Source organism: Bacillus rossius, chromosome 1 (genome assembly GCF_032445375.1).
Source record: "Bacillus rossius redtenbacheri isolate Brsri chromosome 1, Brsri_v3, whole genome shotgun sequence".
NCBI classification, from domain to species: Eukaryota; Metazoa; Arthropoda; class Insecta; order Phasmatodea; family Bacillidae; genus Bacillus; species Bacillus rossius.
This window is the reverse complement of record NC_086330.1, coordinates 284,086,294-284,095,780: the sequence shown is the minus strand read 5'-3', so window position 1 is coordinate 284,095,780 and position 9,487 is coordinate 284,086,294. Positions and strand designations below refer to the sequence as shown.

The window sequence follows — 9,487 nt, the reverse complement described above, 5'->3', positions numbered from 1 at the left end:
CCACATTAAATAAATAAAATATATTAACCCATACCAATATTTTGTACAAGGCCTACTCATTTTAAATTTACACAGCACACCAAAAGTATATTCACACTGACTGAGCGGACTTTCACAGCAAAATTGCAAAAATATATTAGCTGCCACTTCATATATACACTCATTTTCCCTGAACTAAGAAAGAAAAATTCAGAAACCAATTTTATATATATTTTTATTCTTACAATAACAGCACTATACAAATAATTATAACAATAAAATAAAAACATAATAATATAAAATATTTTCAAAAACAAATACATATGATGTTTTTAGACATTGCATGTGCAACTGTTAGCATAAAATATGTATTTCACAATTATTTGTCAATACTGCTTTGATTGTATAAGATTTAATACAAACATTGCTGTTGCAAAGTTTTCCAATATACCAGTAGTTTAAAAGATTAGGTTAATATCTGTCAAAATTACAGGTAATTTGTAGCTATTCCATTAAAGCAATAAAACTTAATGGAGACTTCATCTGAATACTTACATGCTGTATTTTATAATATTTTAACTGAATGTAACGTGCACAGATGAAACACATTCTGTAATTGTCGGAACACCGAAATCTGTTAAATTACTGCGCGTGAACTACATTGATTTACAATTAAAATAAACAAATATCTGTATCTTTTTTATGCTAATTTTACTACTAGTATCATAAAGTGTGCAATTATCAGTATCACAATTAGTAATCTTAATAAAATTTAAAGCAACATCTGCTTAAGTAAATACATATGTAGTTGCAGTTTAACATCTGCCTACAATATGAAATTGGCAAATTTCATGAACATTATAACTTTACTAAAGCACAGCAAACCTTTTAAGAAGTTTTCCTGATTAATTAGGTTCCAAAAATTTAATTACTCTCTATTAATAAAACAACAAGACATATTATGAAGTTTTTAGTTAGTTAAGTGAAATTGGCCAGTACTTACAAAAATTTCTTAGGTGAGCTTCACTCTACTTAAAATCATGTACTATTTAGTGAATAACTTCTGTTATGACCAAGGAAACTTTGTAAACTAAATATTTTTCTCCTTGTAATTAAATTAACACAGTTAAGTAGAAAGAACAGTGGTATGCTAAGCAAAAATGAATGCTATCATACAATTATAACAAATGGATGGTAGGTATTACATTATTTAACACTATCTTTCATCGAATGTGTTAAAATAACCACAAACTTCTAACAAAAATAGTTTTTAAAAAAAATTCATCATCTGACTAAGTATTTGTAATGAATGATTTCAGTTATTTGCAACAAATTATTATAATGAATTAAAATTACATATTTAGAATTATTGAAATAAATGCTTGAGCGGTCTTGCAGGCAGTTATTTCTAAATCAGACCACTTGAAGCATTGACTGCTTTTATGAACTTCTTAGTATAAACATTGAAAATATTTGTAAATTAAAATCTAAGTTTGAATAATTTCATATAATTGTGAGTAGTACACAACTTAAAATATTAACTTCCTCCATACCATAGAGGACAGGTGGCTGCACGTACTCACAGGATAGTACAACGTGCAATTTCTACCTTCACCTGAAGAAGATGGTTAAAACCATCGAAATGTCGTGAATCGCGCAGCCCTGTGAAAATGTGCCGTCCTCTTATGTGTTTCTACCTACAAGTGCTATCCTGTGAGTACTTGCAACCACTTTTCTTCTATGTTATGGAATTAGTAGCCTAGCGGCCTTGAAACATTCAATTTGTATTCAAAATATTCAATTTGTCATATTTGATATATTGTATAAGGTTATTTAAATTGCATTTTATACTACACATGAAAAGAAAATTATACACAGTAGTGAATTTAAAATGCTCACGAGACTAATTACAGTAAATAAATAGTGTGATAAACATTTATAATACATAAATTAAAAGAAAAGTATGTAGGCAAGAGTTTCAAAGCCAAAAGATAGATAAATTCAATTAAACACCTCCTTTAGTGAGAAGTAAAATGTCTGCACCATCTAGAGTGACCAGTTTTTCTGTTGTATACATATTAGGAGTGGAATAATTTTAATTGGTTATCGACTTATTGTTAACCATTATTAACAGTAGTATTTTTGCTTGATTTTGTTCACTTTAAAATAGTTCAAATTTTATTGCTGGTATGTAGTTAATTTCAACTAAATACAAGCATTAATTGCAGATCAGTTCAGAAAAAAATACCTAATCTCTTTACATTTGAAGCTTCGAAAATTAAAATTTTGTCCGAACATAATACCAATGACTACAATTTTCAGTTGATTTCAACAAATTTCAAATTTTGCACAGCATTAAGAGAGCTCCAATGTGAGTTCCATACGCATTTCCTGAAAACATCCACTGCATAATCTCTTCACTCCCTTTTATCTGTCACATTCACTTTCCTAAAACAAATAAAACTGACATTTCACACAGATATCACCAACAGCATGAAAGCACTATTTTTAACATGAAAATAGTAAATAAACTCTAGACAAAACACACCATTTCATTTGCAAACATTAATTAGTAAAAGGTCACCTAAAGAAGAAGGCTTAGCAGAACCAAAAGACCATCTGAACAAATAAATCTCCAACAAACCACTACCTGCATTAATACTTTTAAGTGGTGATGGGTGGGTGGTAGGTGGCAACATCACTGCCAAATGCAGACAAGAATCACGAAATGTAACCGAGTGTAATAAATTAAATCAATTTATTTAAATATGTAGCTTGTTTATAATGTATACTTGCTTAAAATCTGTAATGATTTTGTTGTATAAAGCCTTAAGTTCTCTATCCCCTTTAATGAATCATATTTTACATTTTACACACACACACACACATATATATATATATATATATCTGTTATAATAAAACATACTTGAAATGAATGTCTTTTATAGGTAAGTCGTAACTTTTTAGCAAAGCAATAGATTTTGTGCATTATTGTTTTCTAGATAAATTTATTTTAAGTAGACTCCTTCTAATTCTCTAATATTAACATTAAATACAAGAAAGCTTTTAATACTTGGTTTTAAATACTTGTTTTTTTATGGATAAATAAAATATATTATGTAAATTAAGAAAAACCTGCTATAAAAATAATTATACTAAGTCTCTAACAACATTAATTAGTTCACAAATTTGAAGTTATGTATTTTCAAGGTTATGCACAAAATCTGTAAAAGCCAGTTCTACAATGACAGTCGTAACAACAGTTTTGAGATTGTTTGTACAGTTGGAAGAAGCTAGTCGTAGAACGTGGTTAAAATCCATGTCTTGCGACTTCGACTATAAACTGCATTTAAAACTGATGTTGGCTCATGGAGATGTTTATTTTTTGAACTAGTCATACTATTTTTATAGTGCTTATTAAAAACTCGTGACTTTTAAAATTTCATGTTGCGAACTACAAGAACTCCATGTACTGACCAGAAAGCCAACACAAATTAAAAAATTATCATCATACCATAAAATACCTGATGTTGCCATGCAAAGCATTAATTGTAACACTAAGGGAAAAAAAATGCTCATTAAATGTTAGGACTCAAACCTGCAAACATTAATACCTACAAACTGTGCATAAGGGTTAAATTACAAGTGTATAGACACAAGAAAACTACATGGAATTGCAAATAGTCCAGTGTTGCGAATGACAAATGGATAAAACTAATTTTGTCAAGAAGATATATGTTTTTACTTAGGCTAAAGATACATATTAATAAAACCCACTCTGAAACATGCATTAAATTATTACGAACCAAGTATAAATATAGTTGGGAAAATATCTGAAAAAAAAATTTTACTGGAACAAACATATTGTTTACAATCTAACCTTTGCATTATGCAAAAATATTTATTACAAATTTCTGTATAAGAGCAGCTAAACAGAACTAAAAGCAACACATTTAAATAGTATTTCTTAAAATAATAGGTTTGTTACATACCGATTTCAAGAATATAACGATCAAGATGATAGTACTGTTTCGGCAGAGGGGGGAGAATGTGTTTTAGGATAATATTAATTCATTTCCATAAAAGCGAATGATAACCGGGATATATTGGACAAAAAAGTAATACGGATTAAACTTTAGGGATCATCAAGTAGTATCAGGGTGTCTACCAGTCCCAAAAGCAAAAATCAGTGACTTTATGGGGACTTTTTGGGACCTTTCAAAAAAATTTTATGACCAAAAATTTTAATATATATTATGCATTAGACTCTTTTGAAACAAAGTACACAAAATTTTTTCAAAGTTATGCACTATCATCTAACCTAAATATTCTATATTCGACTATTTATCGACACTAAAAACAGTTTATACACTTTTCTGGAGTTTTTTCAATTCATTCTCTGTTTCTAATAATTCTCCTTTTCTCTCTTCAAGCAATTTTTTCCTTTTTCATTTCGAGTAATTTTATTTCATGTGCAGCTCTTTTTCTTGCATTTTACACCTCATCCTGTTCGTTATGTTTCCTTCTTACCAGAAATAGATATTTAATTGATGTCAGTTATAAACGACTATGTAAATCATATATGAGTTTTAAAAAGGTAAATATGTAGTGTACGGATTAGCGCCAAAAAAAATCGTACAAATCTGAAATAACTTTCATTATATGCTCTTTTACGTCCTCTTTTCATAACCGCCTGCGGAGATAAGAAATTCCAATTACTTTTGGAGATATTGAATTTTTAAATTTTAATTATTGTAAAAATTTTTTTATAAAAATCTGAAATAACTTTTATTATATGCTCTTTTACGTCCTCTTTTCATTACAGCCTGCGGAGATAAGAAATTCCAATTACTTTTAGAGATATCTAATTTTTAAATTTTAATCACTATACCTGCACATTCACACGGCTATCACCATTGTTTTTTTTGTTTACGAGTATCAATTTTTTTTTTTTTTTGGATAATGTTGTCACGTGATAGTTTGTGATAGGCCAATATTCAAATGAACCAATAGGCCGCCTTCAACTTAGGTGAGTTTTTAGTGTTTCAAATTTTTATGCTTTAAAAAATTACGTTCGTTCCTACTGTTAATCCTTTGTTCCGGTTTGTTAGGTTAGGTCAGCTACATTATAAATACTTTAAAACTAAACAACCATTAAAATTAATTTTATTATTTTTATGTCCGTTCAGTTTCAAAGTATTTATAATGTAGCTGACCTGACCTAATCTACCTTTGTCCCGTTTTGTTAGTTCAGGTCAGTTACATCATAAATACTTAAAACTATACAATAAGTAAAATAAATTGATATTATTTTTAATTTCCGTTTAATTTGAAGTATTTATAATGTAACTAACCTTACCTAACGGAAAATGTCTGTTATTTAGGCATTCACGCGCACACAGCAAAATATAAAATTGTCGCGGTCGAATGATTACATAGATCTTGTATTGCAAAATAAGAACGGCGATATCTCCAAAAGTATTTGGAATTTCTTATCTCCGCAGGCGGTTATGCAAAGAGGACGTAAAAGAGCATATAATGAAAGTTATTTCAGATTTGTACGATTTTTTTTGGCGCTAATCCGTACACTACATATTTACCCAAATCTTAGAACAATAGCTCATATCCAATCCTTTATACTCACTAGACGAATGGAACAGTTTAAATTTTAATGACCTTAAGGTTGTGTAAAGTTATATTATTGTTAAGATGTTTTTCTTTAAACTTAAAAATGTATATATATTATTATTTATTTTCAATGACAATGTCTATTGCACCGTGTGTCTAATGACAATAAATATTATCAATTATCAATTACGTCTTCCTTCCGTCTTGCTAAGGCGTGCGTGCTATAGGTGTGCTGAATACGTCTAACACAGCATTTTGAACTATTAAAACTTCGCATGCAAACACCCATTGCTAATAAAAAAAAACAATATAAAACCGTTGAAAACACAGTTTTTGTAAACACGCGTCCAGAAAATACTTCTAAATCTTACAAAAACACTTGATACTTTTTATCGGTATTCTTTTACGCAGAAAACTTCAATTAACCAATACATAACATCGTATATCCTTTTACTGCAAGCATTAAAAAGTTACCGATTAACTGCATAGCCATCACGTATAACCAACCAGGGGGTGGCAACTCTAATAGGCCATTATGTACCCAGATACTATTTTTAATCTGCACAACAGATAGCGCTAGTAGATTGACCTAGTTCTTTTGTAAATTCATAGGTAGCGTTAGTGTTCATAATCAAATGTCAATTGAATGTTTATAAGAAACTAAATTTATGCAATAAATACTAATAATGCAATAAATATAGTGTAATATTAATTTATTTTGATTTCAAAAACAGTTGATTTGTAAAAATTGTTTTTTTTTGCAGTAATATTCGTTTACAGATTGATTTGAGCATTATAGTCGCTCTTTTTTTTTCGGTTTGTAGTAGATTTTGGTCGAGTGAAAGATGGATTTTACAATGGAGTTTGATTTATCATTTTGAATTATTTTCCTATATGATTGTGAATTAAGAAGCCGATGAAGATGCCTGTGAATACACATCAATGTTTTGTGTCTTCGTGCAGGAACAGTATTACTGTTAATCCTGATGTGACAACATTCAGATTTCCATGAAGCCGAAGCAAGTGAGTACTGATGTTTATATTAAAAAAATTACAATAAGTGGTTTAACATGTTAAGGGTTAGGCATTTATGTTAAGGCTTATTATACAGGATTTATAGAGCGATATTATCGAGACCTGAATTTGCGCACATAATAATTTTGTAATTACGTAGTATAATCATTTATTTATTTTTAATAACCCACACACACACATATATATACACATACATATATATATATACATACACACACATATATATATATATATATACATACACACACATATGTATACACATATATATACATATACCCATTTGGGGATAGTATGGGCTTAGTAAAATTACCATAAATCAGTAATTTAAATGTAATGATTTGTGATATGAACCCTAAAAATCGTTTTGTGTTACTGAATTTATATTATTTATACAATATGTGATTCAATGAAAATTAATATATCGTAATTAAGAGAAACCCACCAAATTTATTACACTCTACAGCACTTTAATAATAAAACATTACCTCTGAAATATATACGTTCATTGAGTGGTAATGCTAAACTAAATACACATAATTAAATACATGTATGTTTATACCTTATATTTATAGTATGCTACATGCTAGCTAATAATCTGGAAATACTGATTTAAGTATGTACTAGCTCACACTATAAAATTTTTTTGTTTTGTTTCCAGGTTATTGAAGTGGATTGCTGCAATTGGCTATGACCTTGATGCCAGTAATGCTGAAACATTTAAAACTAAATATGTATGTTCCGAACATTTTGATATTGGAGCTTTCACTACATGTGACTGCATCAAATTGAATCGTGGTGCTGCTACAACATATTTTAATTCTGTGGACAGTGAAGTATGGATCTATTGTTATAATTTATTATGTCTAGAATGCTGCCAAATATAGGTGAAATGTTTATGTTACATAACATAACTTGTAAGATCTACTTGTGCAGATATATATTTTCACCTGCCTCTAAGGTCCTTTGTTATTCACAGGTAGCATTTACATGTGATGAAGCAGTATTTAACATTATTGGTCAACATGCAGTCCATCATTACAACCTTTGTACAGGCGCATACAAACATATATGTGTGGGGTATTTCACACTTTTTATTTGATGTTAAAGATTGGTATGGTGACCGGGATACTTTTTTTTATTAAACCTCCTACACAGTTCTCTACTGTTTCCCTTATCTGTTGCCTTAACATTTTTTTCCGATCAGTCCAATTCCTTGAATCACATTGCAAAAAAAGTCACAATACATGGGATTGGGCCACTCTCTTCAAAGAATTGTAATTCGAGTTTAAACATAGCAAGGCTGACCATAAATTGTAGAGGAAAATTTAAAATGTTGATCTTCAACATATTTATAACCTATGCTCATGTGATGTATATACAGCTAGTTAGAAAGTAAGTTGTAGTATAGTATGCAATTGAACCTTCAATAAGTTCTACATCCACACTTAAAAACTTATTTTACTTGATGTTTTATGTTCAATAACTATTCAGTATAAAGGTTTTTTTTTACATTATAAACTACAAAAGTATTCCGATTTGTAAATGTAATGAAATTCCACTGAGCCCTCTACCTTTTTTTTAACTACCATTTCTGCCGTGTGGCCTTTTTTTTCTTACTTTTGTGTTCATTATAAGTTACAACCACTCATTTGATTTATTGTGTTAAATTAAATGATATTTAAAATTGGATGTCACTTCATAAGAACATTCAGGATTACCTGTATTCACAGCGCACAATTATACAAAAGTTTTTTATGTATGTAAAAGTGTTTTACGTAAGCCAGTGGACACATACATGTATTGAGTAACATGAGAAAATTGAAATATCTAAAATAAAATTAAAAGGTTACAAGCTTTTATATACATGCAGCTCCCAAAAAAGTCTGCATACTAAAAAATAACACATGCTTTTAAATGAATTCTTACCATCTTATAAACTAGTAGTATTTTGTTATTTGATTTCAAATGAATTGTTTTTGGTTAATTTATTTGACTGTAGGGATTAAATATCATTTGTAGAATAAAGTGTGAAAAGTAGTATTGATCAATTTAACTGTAAGTACTAAATATGTGTTACATTTCTTGTAAGTTAAAATTGTTCAGGTATTATAAATTAGCTGAAAAAAGCAAACTCATGACTAGAATAAATTGTACTGTTAGGTATGTTTCGAAGAAAGACTACCTGTTGCAGTCGTTACCATGTGTATGTACCACATTTTTATTGTCATTATAACTGCCATAATTTTGTACAAATAAATCACTTAATACATAAAATATGGTTATGGAAATTCTCAGTTGAGTTTGTTAATGGATATAGGCCAACAAAAGGGGTATAAATGGGGAAGATTTTTTGAAAAACATTTAAATCACTTCAACTCCCATAACATGAAACATATCACATCTGTTTGAACATATTATAACTTAAAGGAGTATTACCAAAAATTTTGTCTACATACTTGAATATGACCAGCCATAACTGTTAAGGGGTGGGAAAAAACAAGGGTTTGAGGACAAAAAACTCCTAACTATCTTAGTAGGCACACCATAGAATCTGTTCAAATTTGTTGTCAATTTTAAAAAATTTTATAACCACCTGATAACCACCAAGGGTGCTGTGGGTAAAATAATGAGGGGTTAATGGACAAACAAATATTCTTAATTACTCTATTAAGTTAACTATAAAATCTATAACAATTATTGCAATTCTTCTAAAACTTGTATAAAACTTTGATCTGAAACAATTTTTTTAGGATTAACCAGTGCTGCAAGAAGTTGAAAATACCAGTGGGTGGAAATTTAAAAAAATAATAATAAAACTTCTGTACAGTGTACACTATCGCATCCA

General features: G+C 29.2%; 1 long non-coding RNA gene across 1 annotated transcript; it reads left to right on the top strand.

The window, feature by feature from the left end:
• Positions 1-5,938: 5,938 nt before the first annotated feature.
• Positions 5,939-8,933, top strand: LOC134527670 (uncharacterized). The gene is made up of 2 exons (XR_010074243.1): positions 5,939-6,630; positions 7,301-8,933. It is a non-coding gene; the product is annotated as an uncharacterized LOC134527670 (long non-coding RNA).
• Positions 8,934-9,487: the final 554 nt, after the last annotated feature.